Source organism: Musca vetustissima, unplaced genomic scaffold (assembly GCF_032173495.1).
Source record: "Musca vetustissima isolate MV318-11 ecotype Yass unplaced genomic scaffold, APGP_CSIRO_Mvet_v1 utg4535, whole genome shotgun sequence".
Lineage (NCBI taxonomy): Eukaryota > Metazoa > Arthropoda > Insecta > Diptera > Muscidae > Musca > Musca vetustissima.
This window is the reverse complement of record NW_026879057.1, coordinates 117,270-139,145: the sequence shown is the minus strand read 5'-3', so window position 1 is coordinate 139,145 and position 21,876 is coordinate 117,270. Positions and strand designations below refer to the sequence as shown.

The 21,876-nt window shown below is 38.0% G+C and overlaps 1 long non-coding RNA gene across 2 annotated transcripts in view; it reads right to left on the bottom strand.

Annotated features, from left to right (window-relative positions):
• The window catches only part of LOC133323867 (uncharacterized), an 83,778-nt gene that overhangs the window by 61,028 nt on the left and 874 nt on the right, over positions 1–21,876 (bottom strand). The gene's annotated exons all lie outside the window — the stretch shown is intronic.

Here is a 21,876-nt window from a genome sequence, read left to right as displayed (position 1 = left end):
ATATAGTTTCGCCCGATTTCATGTAAATGGTGCAGCAAAGTCCATATATATATTTCGATTTGGACGAAATTTGGCATGGCATACTGAATTGAACCTGGAGTAATGTCTGCCAAGTTTCGTGGATATCGGTCCAGATTAAGATATAGCTCCCATATATATTTTCGCCCGATTTCATGTAAATGGTGCAGCAAAGTCCCTATATATCTTTCGATTTGCTCGAAATTTGGCACAGCGTAATGAATGAGGTCTAGAATGATGTCTGCCAAGTTTCGTGAAAATCGGTCCAGATTAAGATATAGCTCTCAAATATAGTTTCGTCCGATTTCATGTAAATGGTGCAGCAAAGTCCCTATATATCTTTCGATTTGGACGAAATTTGGCATGGCATACTGAATTGAACCTGGAGTGATGTCTGCCAAGTTTCGTGAAAATCGGTCCAGATTAAGATATAGCTCCCATATATATTTTCATCCGATTTAATGCAAAAGGTGCACCCAAGTCCCTATATATCTTTCGATTTGGACGAAATTTGGCATGGCATACTGAATTGAACCTGGAGTGATGTCTGCCAAGTTTCGTGGATATCGGTCCAGATTTATATATAGCTCCCATATATATTTTCGTCCGATTTAATGCAAAAGGTACACCAAAGTCCCTATATGTTATTCGATTTGGACGAAATTTGATATAGTGTACTAAATTAGGTTTAGAATGATGTGTGTTAAGTTTTCTGAAAATCGGTCCAGATTTAGATATTGCTCCCATGAATATTTTCGCCCGATTTAATGCTAAAGGTGCACCAAAGTCCCTATATATCTTTCCATTTGAACGAAATTTGGTACAGTAAATGGTTCATCATGGTTCACCAAAGACGCAAAGGTAGGCCGATTTACACAACGTTTTGCACAACGTACTTAAGTTAATCGAACCTAGCATGTGGAAAGTTTTGAAATCGCTTCAGATTTGGATAGAGCTCCTATATATTTTTTCTCCCGATTTTAAGTACATGAAGCACCAAGAATTCAAAATGTGGTCGATATGCTGTGACAAGTTTCGATGAAATCGGTTTAGATTTCGATATAGCTTATTGTAAGAAGCAACCCTATATCTGACCAAATGAGAAATTTAGTATAGGTTAAGTATGGCATATTTATGGATCCATTTCCATGTTAATAGTCCTTCAAAAAATTCGACGTCTGTTATTCATCTGTTGAATATATCCAATGTGGTGAAGGGTATCATATTGTCGGCCCCGTCCGACTTTACTACTTTCTTTACTGGTTTAAAAATAATTTTGTAAGGGACATGGATTTTTTTTAAATATTTTTTCAATGGCATGGATATTAAGCAAGGGCCCGCAAAAGGCCCTTTCAATTTTTATTCCCATAGCCCCCTTTGCAATTTTCTACTGATTTCGTTTTTTTTTCTGTTCACTTATATCTACATTATTTTTTTACTATTTTTCCATTCCACCTCGTTTCCCCAAAGATTTTAAACCTTAACGATAACTAATGGTTGTACGTGTGTGTGTGTGTGTATGTGTTTCACCAAATACCTCTCGCACTTTGTATTCATGTTCGCTAGCTATCTTATTTGATATGGTATTATTTTGCTCTGGGTCGTCTTCGTTGGGGTACCCCCAACAACAGCCCCTCATCATGATTGTTCAGAGGTTATGCAATTTATGGGATGCCATCAACCTGCTCGAGGTCCGTGTAAAATAGCCTTTAGATATCAGAAGAAAAAAAAATACCAACTAAATGAAATTTAATTTAAATCAAGTTTCTAAAATAGCAACGGAAACGGAAACTGCAGCAACACCAACAGCAACGGCAACACCGATAATAATGAAAAGTGGGCGGGAGAAAAAAATTTGTAATTTGCTAAAGTTACCAAATGAAAATCTCAAGCAAGTGATGGCAGCTAGAATAGCCACTGAGATATGAGCAAATGTTGAACGAACACAAGCAGACACACTCACTCACACTCACAGCTACGAAAAGAATGAATGACACCATAAAATACCTTCGCTTGGTTTTTTTCTGCCCTTCCAACAAATCTTAGAAATCTTAGTTTTCATTTCCGTTCAAATCTTAATGGCTGTGGCAGAATATGACATAATTGCCAACAAGCACATCCGTTCGTGCAATTCCATGCCCTGCTTGAGATGAACGGGTGTCCGAATTATGTGCCTGGACCATTGGAGCTACTTGGGTGTTGTCCACCATTCAGTCGAGTTAACTGACATTTACCTGAGTGCCTGCCCTCCACTGACCATCAGTCTGGGCGGGAGGGTGGTGGTAATTGTTAACAATTTTTTATTGTTATGGCAATGTCAGGACATTTGTTATGTCCCATGGTCCAAGATATTATTTTTTTCCTGTGTTATTCTCTCGTCCGAAAGTTGGCTACATTTGTCATAATTATGACATCTACAGATTGTGATGGGGGTTTAAATGGTGGTTACCGTCATTCAAGTCACTTGGTGTTATTGTTGTCACAATAACAAAAGGTTTCCATGACGGAGATATATTACAGGTGGATATGGCAGGTGATTGTTTTAATTGGATTCTGTCAAATGTGGATTTTTATAAAAATATTTTTAAGGGGTTAACAGAAAGCTTGGACTTTTAAAAATATTTTTTCCAGGCCTACCGACAGACGTCGATTTTTATACCCTCCACCATTGTATGGAGGGTATATTAATTTTTTCATTCCGTTTGTAACTCATCGAAATATTTATTTCCGTCCCTATAAAGTATATATATTCTTGATCAGGGTAAAATTCTAAGACGATCTAGCCATGTCCGCCCGTCCGCCCTTCCGTCTGTTGTAATCACGCTATCTTTTGAAGGAATTGAGATAGGGTGCTGAAATTTTGCATAGTTTTGTCTTTTGTCTGCAGGCAGTTTCGAAGATGGGATATATCGGTTCACGTTTAGGCATAGCTCCCAAATAACAGTACCCCCCCAATTTTCGGTATTTTGGGGTTCTTGAGCGCGTTTTTCAACCGAATTCGCTGCAATTTGGTATTTTGTAGTCGTATATGGTAAAAAATCTCCCTACTACAAATTTTTAATATTCGCCCCCTTTTTTAGTCGCCCCTTATAACCCCCTTTTTATATCCTAAACAACTATGTTGTCAGGGTATTATAGCTTTGTGCAGCACCAAGAGTTTGTAACGCCGCGAAATATTGGTCCTAGACCCACTTTTAAGTATACCGATCGTCATATCTCGACTAGCTGAGTCGATCTAGACATGTGTGTCCGTCCGTCTGTCCATTATAATTTATAAACCCTACTGTTTTTGGTAAAGATCGATTAATATTTGGGGGATGAAATGGACCAAAAACTTTATTTTTGTTTGATTTTCAGGTCGCTCCAGAGGCCACAATTATGGTCCAAACATCTCGAATTTTTACATGGAGAAGGGGATCGGGCCAAAGAATAAGCATGACTGTGTTGATAAAGATCGGTCAGTATTTAGCAGGTCAAATGGACCCTTGCTTTTGTGTGAAAAATCACAAATTTTGTATTCTATGGCGTATATTTTTACTCCTAAAGCACATAGACCCGAGAGGTTGATAGTGTATCGAAGAGGAGTGGTTGTCCTTTAAATTGATACCAATTATATTGTCGTGAGTACTCGGTTGTGGAAGTTACATTTAAAGACTTACTTACTTAGACTTACTTACTTATTTAGTAAACCATCCCCACACTAGAAGAAGGAAATATAGCGCTGATCGCTTTGAAATTTTCCATGAGATTCCATGAGATAATCCGAACATCACAACACAACCCGCGGAGAAGGGAATATGGGCAAGTAATTAGAATGCCTGTACTGAATATTAGTAATATTCGGAAAATATGTCAGTGTAAGGAATGACTGCTGTTGACCTCAAATCGGGCATGATATTGCCTAGACTTGGAATAAAAATCCGCAGAAAGTTATAGTTCCGTGGTAGTTGTGTAGGGTATCGTATGGCCCCGTTCGACTATACTGCTCCGCTCACTGGTTTAAAAATATTTGTTGGATGTTTTAAAAATATTTTTTCAAGGATTAGGTTATTGATAGCAACAACCGTTCACTCGGAGACTAATGTCTATTGTGATCATCCTTTTTTTACCTTCAAAGAGAAGAAAAGAGGGAGTGGAAGACCAGGGAGAAGAGATAGCGAGAGAAGAATGAATGTTACTATGCCCTGGAACCCAACACAAGCTAAATATCTGTCGTATATCATTCAGAGCGGACTTGCAATCATGAACTGCTTTTGAGTTTATAGTACGCGACTTTACCGCTTTAAGGGCTGCCTGACTGTCGACATATATAGTCAACGGTCCCGTAATGTCGGCAGTAAGTGATTTACTATCTCGGCTGCTTTCATGATTGCAAGGATTTCTGCTTGAAAATACGCTACAAAGATTGTAAACGCCTGCACCAATGCCTCCCTCCATCTTTGACCCGTCAGACTTGGCAGAGGTAAGGAGCCACTAATCCAGGATTCTCTACAAGTAAACTCTACTTTGATGTCAATAAAGTCTCTGTAAAAGAGGCCACAACCTGACGTTATGTTTATGATACTATGTTTATGACCATAGTTCAGCGATTTCCAGGCATCCGTTTCCCGCAGCCTCGGGACACACCTGGCCCCCTGGAATTTAATCACAATGTCCAGTGGTTGGAGATTCAGGGTTGCATTCAAGGCTGCCTGTGGTGTACTTCGTAACGCTCTGGTAATCGGAATTCAAGCCGATCGCTGTACTAAACTTAATTTTGTCACCAGCATCTTTTTGTTGACCCCCTGCCACCAAACAAGGCAACCATATGTAAGAATGTGGAGGACGATAGTCACATACAGCCAGTGTATGATCTGGTCTTAATCCCCAGCTCTTACTTACGGAGTTCTGGAGTAGAGTGCCAGCAGTCCTTTCTTAGAGCGTTCCTCAACATTCCTTTTCGACGTTTTTTTGCGTTCAAGGATAGTGCCAAGGTATTTTGCTTGTTCAGAAAGGGTTAGAGTCACTGCTCCCAGTGATGGCAGGCGGAAACTAGGAATCTTACGTTTCCTAGTGAATAGCACCAATTCTGTCTTAGTAAGGTTTACACCAAGACCTTTGGCATATGCCCAGATAGACGGGTTGAAAGGGCACCCTCCAGGATATCTGCAATTGTTATTACCCCCAACCAGCAGGACTACATCATCGGCATAGGCTACAACCTTTATCCTAAGATGATTGAATTTCAGAAGTATCTCATTTATTACCAGAATCCACAGAAGGGGAGATATAACTCCTGCCTGTGGTGTGCCTCTGTTGACAGATTTTCTCACGGAACTCTCTTCTAGGCATGTGTTGATAATTCTGCTTTCCAGCATTACCAGCTGACGACTGCGTGGGTCTCTTTGCAGCAGGTTGTTGTTCCTCCGAGGACCTCATTCTCTTGACAGCCGTGGGCTGTGGCCGAGATTTGGCACCCGGGGTTGCAACCGCCGCAGAGATATGCCCAGCCGACGCAGGCACCTGCTTCGCGCTCGCTACCTTCGGCGCATCCACTAGCAACTGCCCAATTGTCAAAGCCTTTGGTATTGGACTCTCCGGACGGACTCTCCTTCGGGCCGACTTCGACAGTCCCCTACTTTTTGGATGTTGGTGTCTATGACATCTCAGTACTCAGTTTACCCTTGGGGAGTGCTGAGGGCTTAGAAGTCTCATGCATCAGCTTCCTAGGTGTACTAGAACCCCCGACAGGTTCCTCCTTCTTTGAAGGGACTATCGTGGTGGCCTTAGTACTGGGATCCTATCAATTAAGAAGTCCCTCTCAATATCGTCTGGATAGTTCCTGGAGAACTTCCTGATAAATTTGAGGTTCCTCTTGATTAAATGGAACTCCTTTCCCTTGATGGATTCGCTGTCCCGTCCGATGAATCGGTTGCAGTAGTTAACTGCTCTCCGGTACACCATCTTCGCAGCGATCTCCTTGGCATCAACTTGCCTAGCAGTTACTGGTACTGATGAATCATCCATCTTATCGACGGGGGTCTCATCAGTACCAGTATCCGTTTCGACAGCCAACTGCCTGAGTAATCTCGCGACATCACTACAGGCCGTGGAGATTGAGTGCAGATCTTCAACCTCGCCAGGGTTTACTTCCCTTGTTAGCAACTGGGAGGACTCTCCTCTCACTGTAGTCTCCATTATGTCTTCCTCGTATGACAAGGGCGAGTCATCCCAGAGCTGATTCGGTATGATCTCTTGATTAAGGCGGAAGGAGCCGGTTACCTCTTATAGGTTGAGGAGAAGATTTCACCGGCTTTCGTTCAGTGTCTAATCACCATGATCTGTAGTTTCAATGATGTCTTCTTCGTCTGACAAGGGCGAGTCATCCCAGAGCTGATTCGGGATGCGGAAGGAGCCGGTTTCCTCTAAAATGTTGAGGAGGAGATCCGACTGCCTCACCAGGCTTTCGTTCACGTCGTCGACAGTGGGATAAGAGGCAAAAGAGAGGTCCAGTGGGGTAGCTTGGGTCGTCAAGACTTGAGGGGGTTCATTGGGGTCTGACCTTGTAAAGTTCGAGACTGAGGGCGCCAAGGCAGCCACACCAGCTTTTGTTTTTGTTTTGGTGGATTATTAAAATTCGGCTCCATTGAATGTGCTGTATGTGAGGGATTGAGGTCGACCATGGCATAGCATCTTACCATGGCAAGGACTTTGCAGCTAAACCTAAATAAGCTTGTTGAGCCGCCCAGGTATCAAAAAAGCTCCGTTCTAATACAGTCGGGACCCTGACAGCAAACCGTAGAACGCTGATAGGCACGAGGTCGCATGACACCCCAGCGTTAGGGGGGTCACTTTAAAAGGTAGTGACCCAGACCTTTGAGATGGTTATTTAGGGGCGCCATTTTCGCCTCGTCGGCCAGGGATCATAGGCACTTGGTAATTTCCTCCGAGACTCTCCCCCTGAGCCCGTAATTGTCCGCGACTGTTTATTTGTTATTCACAGCTTCCCACTATCCGCAACCTGTGGACGCGTCCGTTAGCATTCAGCTCTGCACTCCGAAGGCGGAAGGGTTAACAAATGGCGCAGATTTTTTTAGGATTTTTTTCAATGGTCATCAAAAGGCTTGAATTTTTTAGAAAATTTTTTTCAAGGGTCGTACATTTTTTAAGGGGTGACAGACTTTTTAAACATTATTTCTTCAAGGCCTACACACAGGCGTGGATTTTTTAATTTTTTTTTTCAAGCTACCATTTTAAACATTCAATGTTCACTTTTTTTTAATTTTTCCTCACTCCCCCCCTAGAAAAAATAATGAATAATATTTAAAAGTCATTTTCCACTTAAAATTAACAACTTGCTATTTGTTTAACAACAATTAATTATTCTTTACATTTCCTTTTTGTGGACTGGAGTTTTAAATTACACTTTGCAGTGTTTTTATTTCTTCTTTCTTTCTGTAGCATTTATCTTCGATAACAGTAATTCGGTAAACATTTCAGCAAATGACAGTAATGTAAATATGTCAATATATTTTGCTACATAATCATCGTTCATACTATACAAAAGGAAAATACAGACATACAGACATCTGTATCAAAGGGGCAGGATGGAGAGAAATAATAATTGAATTAATTTTTGAAAGAAAAAGTTTTAATTGAAACTCAAAAACTTAAAAAACTATTCTTTAAAAAATCCACGCCTTAAAAAATATTCTTTAAAAAATCCACGCCTTAAAAAAATATTCTTTAAAAAATCCACGCCTTAAAAAAATATTCTTTAAAAAATCCACGCCTTAAAAAAATATTCTTTAAAAAATCCACGCCTTAAAAAAATATTCTTTAAAAAATCCACGCCTTATATTCTTTAAAAAATCCACGCCTAAAAAAATATTCTTTAAAAAATCCACGCCTTAAAAAAATATTCTTTAAAAAATCCACGCCTTAAAAAAATATTCTTTAAAAAATCCACGCCTTAAAAAAATATTCTTTAAAAAATCCACGCCTTAAAAAAATATTCTTTAAAAAATCCACGCCTTAAAAAAATATTCTTTAAAAAATCCACGCCTTCTGTTAATCCTTAAAAAAATATTCTTTAAAAAATCCACGCCTTCTGTTAATCCTTAAAAAAATATTCTTTAAAAAATCCACGCCTTCTGTTAATCCTTAAAAAAATATTCTTTAAAAAATCCACGCCTTCTGTTAATCCTAAAAAAAATATTCTTTAAAAAATCCACGCCTTCTGTTAATCCTAAAAAAAATATTCTTTAAAAAATCCACGCCTTCTGTTAATCCTTAAAAAAATATTCTTTAAAAAATCCACGCCTTCTGTTAATCCTTAAAAAAATATTCTTTAAAAAATCCACGCCTTCTGTTAACCCTTAAAAAAATATTCTTTAAAAAATCCACGCCTTCTGTTAACCCTTAAAAAAATATTCTTTAAAAAATCCACGCCTTCTGTTAACCCTTGAAAAAATATTCTTTAAAAAATCCACGCCATCTGTTAACCCTTGAAAAAATATTCTTTAAAAAATCCACGCCTTCTGCCTTAAAAAAATATTCTTTAAAAAATCCACGCCATCTGTTAACCCTTGAAAAAATATTCTTTTAAAAATCCGCGCCTTCTGTTAACCCTTGAAAAAATATTGTTTAAAAAATCCACGACTTCTGTTAACCCATAAAAAAATATTCTTTAAAAAATCCACGCCTTCTGTTATCCCTTAAAAAAATCTGTAAAAAATCCACGCCTTCTGTTAACCCTTAAAAAAATTCTGTTAAAAATCCACGCCTTGAAAAATATTCTTTAAAAAATCCACGTCTTCTGTTAGCCCTTTGAAAAAATATTTTTTAAAAAATCTACTCCTTCGGGTGACCTTTGAAAAATGCACGCCCATGGACGACCCTTAAAAAATATTTAAAAAAAACCACGCCTTCCTTTGACCTTAGGAAAATATTATTAAAAAATCCGCGCCTTTTGATGACTCATTCGAAAACCCATATTTCCCATTTGTTTTCGTTCCACCCCAATATCCATGCATATTTCCCATCTCACAATATTTCATAATAGGTTTTATATCATAATGGGGTAATCATTTATCCCAACAGACTGACAGAAGAGATCTCCGCACAAGTGCCACAACGAGAACGATGATGACAACCACTTCGATTCCGACTTCGACTCCGACTGCATTTCAGGAATAAAAAATCAAACATAAATTGTTATTGGCTCTTTGTTGGTGTTGCAATAAAAAGTGAGGAAGAAGAATAACATGTGTACACACAACCACAAACACCGACACACACACACACACACACACACCCATAACATATAACAGCAATGCAGAAAATGCATTCCTCCATTGCCAAAGATATCACTGAAAGATTCATCTGAGGGAGTTGGTATTTCTTCTTCCCACTATCGAGAAGAATATACCGTATCGTGATGGTGTGTGTGTGTGTCACAGCGTGTGTGTGTGCTACTCACGTTTTCAATTTCCATCGAAGGGCAAAGAAAAAAAAGCCGAGGAAAATCAACATCTTCTTTTATTAAGCAAACCAAAGGAGAGAGTGAGTGCGAATGTGTGTATGTGTGCTTCTGTGTATGTGACTGATTGACTGCCTGATTGACTGATGGATGGAAATAAGTTCGACAAAGTCATGCCAAAAACACACACAGAGGCTCGCACGCACGCACATATCATCATCTTGAGAAAGAGTTTCATTGTGGTGCTACACCACACATACACGCCACCACCGACATTCGAACCCACATTCTATATTGGAAGAGGATGGGTATTGGTCCAAACTTAAAATATCAATTTAGCCAAAGCCGAAGTGGCAAACAAAACTATGGCCACAGTATAATAAAGATAAACTCGAAAAGTTTTGGGATTGTACAGAAATAATCAAAATGACGATACGTTCGGAAGGCCCGAATCTGTTATAATATCTTTCAAGATCCTTCAGTAGGCGTAGATTTTTTAAATAATATTTCCAAGAGTCAGGCGTAGATTTTTTTAAAAAATATTTTCAAGAGTCAGGCGTAGATTTTTTTAAAAAATATTTTCAAGAGTCAGGCGTAGATTTTTTTTAAAAATATTTAGATTTTTTTTTTAAATATTACCTTGTGGCAGCCACGGTACGCACCCGTCTTAATCTAGGAGCAATGTTGCGATCTAATGAAACACGGAAATTTGACGTCGAATAGCTGCAAACACAACAGATAACAGAAGCCTACTCCGCTCCACTGACCCAACTGATTGACGAAAGCACCCCTTGTCCCGAAAATAATATAGAAGCACAATGGCAGAGAATTGCCCACAGCCTACATACTGCAGCAAAAGCAACACTTGGGTACCAAAGACCACCATCAAGAAATCTGTGGTACGATCAGGAGTGTCGTAATGCTACTGATGTGAAAAACGCAGCGTATAGGACAACCCTGCGGACAGTAGCAAAACGTAATGCGACGGAGAACTATCGGGAGAAAAGGAGAGAAAAAAAGAAGAGAGAACAAGAAAAACGTGAGCGTGAGCAAATCGAGATGTACAGGAGTCAGAATGAAGTCCGAAAATGTTACCAACGAGTAAAACACCAAATCGAAGGTTTTGGTGCAGGCACATCCTCCTGTAGAGATGAAGAAGGAGACCTGGTGACAGATACAGACAGCTTGTTGAGGATCTGGAAGGAGCAGTTTCAAAAGCTTCTGGTATCAAATAATGGCGATGAAGAAGATACGCCAGAATCAATACGAGATGCTGGTATAGAGTGTATACCACCTAGCCAAGATGAGGTCAGAATAGCAATTAATCGGCTCAAGAACAATAAAACAGCAGCATCCGATGGGTTACCTGCCGAACTATTCAAGACCGGTGATCAGATGCTGCTCAGGAACATGCACCAGCTGATTAGTACAATTTGGCTAGAGGAATGCATGCCCAATGATTGGAACCTTAGCATCCTGTGTCCCGTGCTCAAAAAGGAGACAAGACGATATGGGCCAACTATAGAGGAATTAGCCTTCTTCCCATTGCATATCCAGTGTGCTGTGTGAACGATTGAGGCCAATGGTCAATGACATTACTGGACCATACCAATGCGGCTTCAGACCTGGCAAATCCACCATTGACCAGATTTTCACTCTGCGCCAAATCCTGAAAAAGACCCACGAAAAACACATCGACACTTACCACCTATTCGTCGAGTATAGAGCAGCATTCGACAGCCCTATCCGTTCAGAGGTGTATAAAGCCATGTCTGCGTTTGGAATTCCTGCAAAATTAATTCGGCTTTGAAGGATAACTTTAACTGGCACAAGATCAGCAGTTAAAGTCGGAAAGGACCTCTCGGAGCCCTTCAATACCGAACGAGGATTCAGACAAGGTGACAGTTTGTCATGTGACTTTTTTAACATCCGGCTGGAAAAGGTCATACGAGAGGCAAAGGTGAACAGAAATGACACTCTGTACACCAAACAACACATGTTACTCGCCTATGCCGATGACATCGATATAATGGGTCGAACATTGCGAGCAGTAACAGCCACCTTTGAACAAATTGAGAAGGAGTCTGCCAAAGTGGGTCTGGCAGCAAACGGCGAGAAGACCAAGCTGATGGTATCAAGGCGCAAGGCGTCCAATAGACTCGGACCAACTGTGGAACTTGAGAACTACAGCTTCGAGGTAGTTAAAGATTTTATTTACCTTGGTACCGCCATAAACAAAACGAATGACATCAGTTTTGAATTTCGGAGAAGGATTGTGATGGCCAACAGATGCTACTATGATCTGAGCAAACAACTCAGAAGCAAGGCCACCTCCCACCAGACCAAACTCACACTAATCAAGACGCTGATACTACCTGTGCTGTTATATGGATCTGAAGCATGGGTACTTGCGCAAACAGATGAGGCAGCTCTTGGAGTGTTTGAGAGAAAAATTCTCCGAAAGATCTATGAGCCGATCTGCGTTGATGGTGAATATCGCCGTCGAATGAACCATGAGTTGTACCAGCTATTCTCGGACATCGAAGTTTTTAGACGTATTGAACTGCAGCGACTACGTTGGCTAGGTCATGTTGTGAGAATGGATGAATATGCCCCAGCCCAGAAGGCATATAAAAGCGAACCAGCTAATGGTTCACGCAGAAGGGGAAGGCCACGAATAAGATGGAAAGACTAAGTGGAAGACAACATTGCCGAATATGGTCTTTCAAATTGGAAAAACTGCGCAAAAGATCGACGCGCCTTGAAATCTTTTTTAAGCTTGGCTTATGGAACGAAAGTTCTGTCACAAGCCGGCTATGTAAGTAAGCAATTAAGCAAAGATTAAAAAAATCGGAGGCCTCCTCAATGAGGCTTAGATGTTTTAGAAAATATTTTCAGGAGCCTCAAGTCGTAGAGTTTCACTAAGGCTTAGATTTCCTAAAAAATATTTTTGAGAAGCCCCAAGGAGGTGTAGATTTCGTAAATATATTTTTGAGGCGTTAAGTTTTTAAAAAATATTTTTGATAAGCCCCAAGGAGGTGTAGATTTATTGACATATTTTTGAGCAGCATAGATTTTTTAAAACATATTTTTTTAAAGCAATTAAAGGTGGTAGATTAAAAAATAGGTTTTTGGGCGTTAACTGGGCGCAGATTTTATTTGAAAATAATTTTTAGACGCCCTACTAGAGCGTTGATTTTTTAGAAAATATTTTTGAGAGCCTTAACAGGGTCTTGACTTTTTAAGGAGAATATTTTCTGAAAAATATTTTTCAGAGAGCATTTTCTGTCCGGTCAATTTTGTCATATATTTTACAGGGTCTCTGGCAAATATTTCAGGGTGTTACAAAAGGCATGACAGGTTCAATATACCCTGTCGAAAAAGAGAAGTAGGAAAGTAAAGGAAATTTATCTATTGCCACATAAATTTGCACTTACACACACCCATACATACACATCTCTAAATATTGGCAGGCAAACTTCCAAAACTCCTCATGCGTTCTTCTTGAACGAATGTGTGCATATACGTGTATGTGTGTGGAGAAGTAAAAAAAAACGTCCATCTCCATGTTAGTGCCATCTTTATTGCCTTCGATTGATATTTGTAAGAAAATTGAAATCGTGATATGTACTTATGAAATATTGAGGTTTCTCGAAGTGTTAGAGCGGAGTGGGAAGATGGGGGGAGGGTGAGAAGTAGAGCATAGAATGGGATAGGCTCCTTTGATGACATAACACGAAATTGATTTGGCAACAATTACTGCAGTGTTGAACACAACAAACACACTCACACACACACACAATTGTGTTATATCCCACACATACACACACCCATAAAGAAATCAAACCGGTTTGCCATACGACTGCAATTTCAACATCAAACTCATCAAAATCAATAGCCAACACTCCGGAACACTGCTTCACTAGACGGGCAAACAAACTACCATCACCACCATCATCATCGACATCGTCATCATAAAGGTGAGGCAATCAATCGATCGATCGTTTGTTCGGGTCTGTGCGATTCGATTCCATCTTTCAATTACTGTTTTGTGCAGAGGCCGCATTTTCTGGATGATGACGACGACGATGATGGTGATATCATCACATGGAATCGTTGTAGCATCAATGCCATCCTGCATCATGGTCTTGGCTTATATTTACCAACCAATGGAGAATTGCAATAGACCACAGATTAATTGCCTGTATTGACAAGGAAAATATTACTGAGGAAGTGATGGGGGATAGAGAGGAAAGGGGAGAAAAGCTTACCACAAGTTAGAATGTTTGAGGTTTGACATCGTTACATGTGATGATTTTGTGGAATTTTTTGTTGTTGGAGTGGAGAAAACGGAATCGTAAAAACTTTTTTTTGGAAGATAATAAACGGGGTCATAAAAACAAAAATTGGTTTAGAAATTCTCATCTTAGGATGGCCTTTAAATGTCATGTTGAGGAGTAGATTTTTAAGAAACATTCTTTAGAAACATAAGAAGGCTCTAATCCATAAAGCGTAGACTTTATTTTAGAAAAAAAAACTATTTTTGAGAGTCTTTTATCGGAACATAAAGGCGTAGATTTAAAAAAAAAAATATTTTTGAGAGCCTTTTGCCGAAACAATAAGGCTTACTTTTTTTAAAAAAATATTTTTGAGAGTCTTTTATCGGAGCATAAAGGCGTAGATTTTTTTTTAAAAAAATATTTTTGAGAGCCTTTTGTCGAAATAAAAAGGCGTAGATTTAAAAAAATATTTTTTAGGAGCCTTTATAAGGCGGTAGATTTTTGTTTAAAAATATTTTTGAAAGCCTCTTTGAAAATTGGTTTACAAGTCCCCACCTTAGGATAGCCTTTAGATATCTCTTGAGGAGTAGATTAAAAAAAACTCTTTAGAACCATAAGAAGGCTCTAAGCCATAAGGCATAGACTTTTTAAAAAAATATTTTTTGAAAGCCTTTTGCCGAAACAAAAAGGCTTACATTAACAAAATATATTTTTGAAAGTCTTTAATCGGAACATAAAGGCGTAGATTTTTTTAAAAAAATATTTTTGAGAGCCTTTTGTCGAAATAAAAAGGCGTAGATTAAAAAAAAAAAATTTTAAGAGCCTCTATAAGGCGGTAGATTTTTGTTAAAAAATATTTTTTGAGAGCCTCTTTGAAATCCTCCATAAGCCGCAGATATTTTTAAACAATATTTGTGGAGACAAATTTTTTTTAAATATTTTTTGAATGCCTCCACAAGGCCTAGATTTTTAAAAAAAAATATTTTTGAGAGCCTCCATAAGGCGTAGATTTTATACCCTACACAACTATGTTGTCAGGCTATTATAGCTTTGTGCAGCCCCTAGAGCTTGTAATGCCGCGAAATATTGGTTATAGACCCACTTTTAAGTATGCCGATCGTCGATGAGTCGATCCGTCTGTCCATTATAGTTTGTAAACACGATACAGGTCACAATTATGTACCAATCTTCACGAAATTTTTCATGTAGCATGGGTTCTGGAAAATATCGGTTAATATTTAGGGGATGGAATGGACCAAAAACTTTATTTTTGTCGGTTATTCTGGTCGCTCCAGAGGCCGAAATTATGACCCAAACACAGCGAATTTTTGCATGGAGAAGGGGACCGGGTCAGAGAATAAGCTTGCCTGTTTTGATAAAGATCGGTCAATATTTAGCGGGTCAGCCCCAAGAGTTTGTAACGCCGCGAAATATTGGTCCTAGACCCACCTTTAAGTATAGCGATCGTCATATCTCGACTAGCTGAGTCGATCTAGACATGTGTGTCCGTCCGTCCGTTCGTCTATCCATTATAATTTTTAAACACGATACAGGCCACAGTTATGAACCAATCTTCACGAAATTTTGCATGTAGAATGGGTTGTGGCCAATGAAGACCCCTATTGTTTTTGGTAAAGATCGGTTAATATTTAGGGTATGAAATGGACTAAATACACATGGAGAAGGGGATCGGGTCAAAGAATAAGCATGCCTGTTTTTATTAAGATCGGTCAGTATTTAGCGGGTCAAACGGACCCTGGCTTTTGTGTGAAAAATGACAAAATTTGTATTCTATGGTGCATAGTTTACCCCCGAAAGGACATAAACCCAAGAAGTTGAGAGTATATCCAAGAGGAGTGGTTGACCTTTAAATTGTCCTATGTACTCGGATGTGGGAGTTACACTTAAATATTTAAAGGTGCTAATGTATTCAGATATTATTCTGTAACCCATTACCACATTGGAGGGTGGAAATATAGCTCTGATCGCTTTGAAATTTTCCACGAGGATCCAGGTATGGTCAAGGACCGATGATGATCAGATAATAATTATACCCTACACAACTATGTTGTCAGGGTAGTTTGTAACGCCCCAAGAGTTTGTAACGCCGCGAAATATTGGTCCTATATCCACCGTTAAGCATACCGATCGTCATATCTCGACTAGCTGAGTCGATCTAAATATATGTGTCCGTCCGTCCGTCCGTCTGTCCATTATGGCCAATGAAGACCCCTATTGTTTTTGGTAAAGATCGGTTAATATTTAGGGGATGAAATGTACCAAATACTTAATTTTTTGTCGGTTTTTCTGGTCGCTCCGTCCAACTATACTGCTCCGCTCACTGGTTAAAATATATGTTCGTCCATAGAAAATGTTTTAGATGTTAAAAAAAATATTTTTCAGAACCCTTAACAATGCGTAGACCCTTAACTTTGATTAGATTGATTTAAATAATATTTTTCCAGATCCGCAGCAAAGCATGGATTTTGTAAAAAATATTTTCGCGACACTCAACAATGCATAGATTTCCCAAAAATTATTTGCAGGTCAACATTAAGGCGTTGAGTTGTTTTGACAAACTTTCAAAGTGCGAATTGTTTTTAAATATTTTTTGACAACTTTTTTTTATAAATGACAATTTGTATTCCTCTTTTCGGTATCCCGTTAGACAAATAAGCAATTTACACCTTTGGACTCTTAACATTTATGTAATTATTTATGAATGGAAATTCTTTGTGTTTGGTCGTTTGACGGGCTTCCGCATTTATTTTTTTTACCAATATGAGGAAATATAACCGCAAAACGGTTAATGTTCTTCAATATTATTATTATTTTTTTTTTTTTGTGTTTAGAAAACATTTTTTCTCGTTCTATGCCATACCATGCTGGCAGTGTTTATGTTCCGGCTAATGCTGGTAAACCCAAACAATTTGAATGTTTGTTTTTTTTCAGCCATTTATGGCATTTTTGCAGTCGGTTGGGTAAATGTTTGTTGAAAATATTTTTGTTTGAATTTTGTTGTTTTTTTTTCTCGCACTTTGTTGGGTGTTTGTATTAAAATTCTGGTCATGGCCTACAGCATGTTAATTATTCATTACAAAAAAAAATACACTCAAAGAAAAATGTTAGTGGGATGGTCCTAGACCCACCTTTAAGTATACCGATCGTCATAGCTCGACTAGCTGAGTCGATCTAGACATGTGTGTCCGTCCGACCGTCTGTCCATTATAATTTGTAAACACGATACAGGCCACAGTTATGGACCAATCTTACCGAAATTTTGCATGTAGGAAGGGTTTGGTCCAATGAAGACCTCTATTGTTTTTGGTAAAGATCGTTTAATATTTAGGGGGTGAAATGGACCAAAAACTTTATTTTTGTCTGATTTTCTGGTCGCTCCAGAGGCTGCAATTATGGGCCAAACATGGAGAAGGGGATCGGGCCAAAGAATAAGCATGCCTGTTTTGATAAAGATTGATCAATATTTAGCGGGTCAAATGGACCCCGACTTTTGTGTGAAAAATGACAAAATTTGTATTCTATGGCGTATATAGTTACTCCTGAAGGAGAAGTTGACAGTTTATCCAAGAGGAGTGGTTGGCCTTTAAATTGATACCAAATATGTTGTCGTATGTACTGGGATGTTGGAATTACACTTAAATATTTACAGGTCCTTGCGTATTCAGATATTATGTAGTAACCCATTACCACATTAGAGGGTGAAAATATAGCGCGGATCGCTTTGACATTTTCTAAGAGGATCAAGGACAACTCCTATAATTTTCGGCGATGATCAGATAATAATATTGGGATGAAGTGGATCGAAAAATTATTTTTTTTTTGTGTTTTTTCGAGTCGATCTATAGGCCACAATAATAAGCCGAACATTAAAACACAACCCACGGTGAAGGAAGTCTGGTCAAGTAATTAGAAGGGCTTTACTGAATATTAGTCGGCCATGAGGGTTGCAAATGTCGCAAAGTATTACCCACAGAAAGTTCGATTTTCGTGGAAGTTGTATAGGGTATCATATGGTCGGCCCCGTCCGACTATACTGCTCCGCTCACTGGTTTTTATATCGATTCAAAATGACAATTTGTATTTTTTTTTACTGTTTTTGTTTTTTATTTTTTTAATTCTCATTATTTAAATAAATCGGTGTTTTTAAATAGTTTTCGTGTTAAAACTGTGTCTATATAATAAAAACAAAACTAACATTTTTTTCTGGAGTGTTGTTTCCTTTCGTATAATTTTTTTTAGCAAAAAAAAATATTCTTTAAATTTTTGTTACTACCTTTTTCTTTCTTTTCACTTCCTTTCCATTAAAAGACAATATTAACCATTCACATTATTTACCATTCCCACTCCCTTCCACCCCTCCAGAATTTCAATACACCGAACCCCCTAACTCTAGACATTTGACGCAAAAATAATAACTGAATTCCGAATTGACCGCAAACAGCCGCACCATTCAAATTCGGATGTAAAAACCATTTTTTTTAATGGCCGGCTTGTTTTGCTTAAAACCACCAATGGTAAATATTTTTATTACCAATTGCCGAGGAGGAAAAAAAACGAATTTCTTTTCATTTAAGAAGTTTGTCCGGTTGTGTTAAAAATTCTGGCTTCTTATCTCCTGGGAACAAATTTGGTGTGGTCAAGAAAAAAATTCAAACAATTTGCCTCAGGTTCGATGTCAATGGACAATTGTACATATTTTATTATGAACAAAAAACGTTTTGAAAATTTTGTGTAAATTATTTATACAGCTGTGTGCAGGCAGCTGGGGGGTCAATCACGTAATATGCCATTCAATGTGAGTCATTATAGAAATATTTATATGCCGTGGAAGCAAATTAAATTTTTCTTGCAATACATTTTTGAATGGGTTATTCAAAAAATATTTTTCTTAAAAAGAAAACTCTTGGTCTTTAGGGGGCCTCGAATAATATATATTTTTCTTAATGGGAACTTACATATGAGCACCTAAGGCTCGAGGCTCTCAAAAATATTTTTTTCAAAATCTTATCATAAAAGTTAATATAAAAGATATATTTAAATATTATTAAATATTTAATATAAAAGATATTTTAAAGTTATCATAAAAGATATTTTTTAAAAAATCTACATCTTAAAGTTATCATGAAAAATAGTTTTTAAACCAGTGAGCGGAGCAGTATAGTCGGACCGCGCCGATCATACGATACCCTACACAACTTCCACGAAAATCTTACTTTCTGTGTGTTTCTATATTCTGATTTTGGACACTATTTCGTGATATCTGCACCCTCTTGACCGAGTATAGGTCAACAACAGCTCTTCCTTACATTGCCTTAATTTCCGAATATTACTAGTATTTAGTACAACCCTTCTAATTACTTTTCGAGATTTCCTTCAGGGTTTGTTCTTGTGTTCGGCTGATAATTTTGGCCTACAGATAGGCAAAAAAAAAAAGGTTTTGAACTCCTTTATCCCAAAATTATTATCTGATCACCGAAAATTATAGGCGTTGTCCTTGACCATAACTGGAACCTCATGGAATATTTCATAGGGACCAGCGCTATATCTCTGCTCTCTAGTGTGGTAATGGGTTACAAAATAATATCTCAGTACGTAAGCACCTGTAAATATTTAAGTTTAAATTCCACATCGTAGTAATTGGTACAACAATGGAATTGGTATTGATTTGAAGGTCAACCACTCTTCTTGGATATACTATTGCCTTCGAGGATCTATGTCCTACAGGAGTAAATATATACGCTATAGAATACAAATTTTGTCATTTTTCACACAAAAGTCAGGGTCCATTTGAACCGCTAAATATTGATCGACCTTTATCAAAACAGGCAGGCTTATTCTCTAGCCCGATCCCCTTCTCCATGCGTATTTGGTCCATTTCATCCCCTATAATATACAATAGGGATCTTCATTGGTCAGATCCCATCCTACATGCAAAATTTCGTGAATTTTGCATGTAGGACACACATGTCTAGATCGATTCAGCTAGTCGAGATATGACGATCGGAATACTTAAAGGTGTTCATTTGACCCTCTAAATATTGACCGATCTTTATCAAAACAGGTATGCTTATTCTTTAGCCCGATCCCTTTCTCTATGTAAAATTTCACGATGTTCGGACCATAACTGCGGCCTCTGAAGCGACCAGAAAAGCCGACAAAAGTAAAGTTTTTGGTCCATTTCATCCCCTAAATATTAACCGATCTTTACCAAAAACAAAAGGGGTCTTCATTGGCCAGAACCCTTTCCACATGCAAACATTCGTGAAGATTGGTACATAATTGTGGCCTGTATCGTGTTTACAAATTATAATGGACAGGCGGACGGACGGACACATATGTCCAGATCAACTCAGCTAGTCGAGATATGACGGTATACTTAAAGGTGGGTCTAGGACCAATATTTTACAGCGTTACAAACTCTTGGGGCTGCACAAAGCTTATAATACCCTGACAACATAATTGTGTAGGGTATAATTATTATCTGATCATCGTCTGTCCTTGACCATACCTGGATCCTCATGGAAAATTTCAAAGCGATCAGATCTATATTTCCGCCTTCTACTAAATAATATCTCAGTACTTAAGCACCTGTAACTATTTCAGTGTAACTCCCACATCTGAGTACATAAGACCATATAATTGGTATCAATTTAAAGGTCAAAGGTCAACTCCTCTTGGATATACTATCAACTTCTAGGGTCTATGTCCTTCAGGGATAAATTTATATACACTACAGAATACAAATGTTGTAAATTTTCACACAAAAGTCAGGCCCGATCCTCTTCTTCATGTAAAAATTCGGGATGGTTGGGCAGTAATTGCGGCCTCTGGAGCAACCAAAAAAAACGTACAAAATTTAAGTATTTGGTCCATTTCATCCCTTCATATTAACCTATCTTTTCCAACAACAATAGGGGTCTTCATTGGCTAGAACCTATCCTACATGCAATGCACTTCGTGAAGATTGGTCCATAACAGTGGCCTGTATCGTGTTTACACATCTCTAGATCGACTCAGCTAGTCGAGATATGACCGAATCCGTATACTTAAAGGTGGGTCTGGTGGACCAATATTTCGCGGCGTTACAAACTCTTGGGACTGCACAAAGCTATAATATCCTGACAACATAGTTGTGTGTAGGGTATAAAAATGAATTTACTAATAAATTATTTTCTTCTTCTTTTTCAGGTATGTTTCATTTTGTCAATAAATTTCCAATTCTAATTTTAAATACTGTCAAGTAAGTAAAAATGATTTAAATAGTTGTTGTATTTTATTCTTGCATCACTTAACCTTCTAATCTGTTGCCTGACATCTTCTGTGACCCCATGATCTGCTGATGGGTATTAACCTAAAAATCCCACAGAATATATAAGATACGACACTTGCTCCGAATATTTATATCTAATACTGGCAATTGTCCTGTTCTGGTGTAAATCATCTGTTATTCTACAAAACCATAGTGTAAATGTAAATTGATACCTCACACATGCACACACACACTTCAATATGAAATATGTATACAGTGATAATTATTTATATGTGTGTGTGTGCGTGTGCACCAAAACCATAAATACTTTTATTTAGAAACATAAAACCCGAACTATCTCTGTGTGACAACAATCAATTTAAAATGATGTGAATCTCCTTCGAGAGTGTGTGTGTGTGTGTGTGTGGGTTATGGCATGTACGTGTGTGTGGTCAATTCTACATTTATATATTTGAGTGAGTTTGTGTGTGTGTGTGTATTTGTATTTGTAAATAATGTATAAATACTTGTGTGTTAAGTATTTAAGTGCTTTTAAGTGTCTTGAATTTTTATGTTATTTTATAAATGTTTTATTTCATTTCATTTCAATTTCGAAATGTGACTTGACCAGGATAAAAGTTCCGAACACGTCTTCGTTACATAAGTAAATATGCAGAAATGTAGGTTTGGCACACACACGTAACAATTTGATGTGGTGAAAGACTTTTAGATGGGGACTTTTTGAGAATATATTTTGAAGGGCTTAAAAAGGGACGTGGATTTTTTAAAAATTGTTGTCAGGCGTGGTTTTTTAAAGAAAATATTTTTTACAAGGGTTAATTAAAGGC